The sequence below is a fragment of the Haliaeetus leucocephalus genome, unplaced genomic scaffold (genome assembly GCF_000737465.1).
Source record: "Haliaeetus leucocephalus isolate CR32 unplaced genomic scaffold, Haliaeetus_leucocephalus-4.0 Scaffold517, whole genome shotgun sequence".
Taxonomy (NCBI): domain Eukaryota; kingdom Metazoa; phylum Chordata; class Aves; order Accipitriformes; family Accipitridae; genus Haliaeetus; species Haliaeetus leucocephalus.
In genome coordinates, this window is record NW_010972953.1 from 8,446,779 (window position 1) to 8,447,121 (window position 343).

The window sequence follows — 343 nt, forward strand, 5'->3', positions numbered from 1 at the left end:
CCGTGTCAGCCAGCCCTTGCTGGAGCGGGGCTCCTCCGCCGCCCCTGGCAGCGCCGGCGCCCGGCTGCGGAGAGGGCAGGGCAGGTCAGGGTGGCCTCCCCGCCGGAGCTGCGCAGTGCGGGGCGGGCTCTTCTCCCCGGCGAGCAGCGGGAGGGCGTAAGGCGACCGCCCCAGCTGACATCCCAGTCGGAAGCCCGCAGGACTGGGCCAAGGCTGCTCCTGGGAAGGCCTCGTGTGAGGGGAGACCTGGCAGAGACTCCCCGGGGTAGCCATGGTGGACCCGCTGCTCCTGTGGTCACTTAGAAGAGGTGCAGGAGAGCTGTCCATAACTGCTGGTGGTATT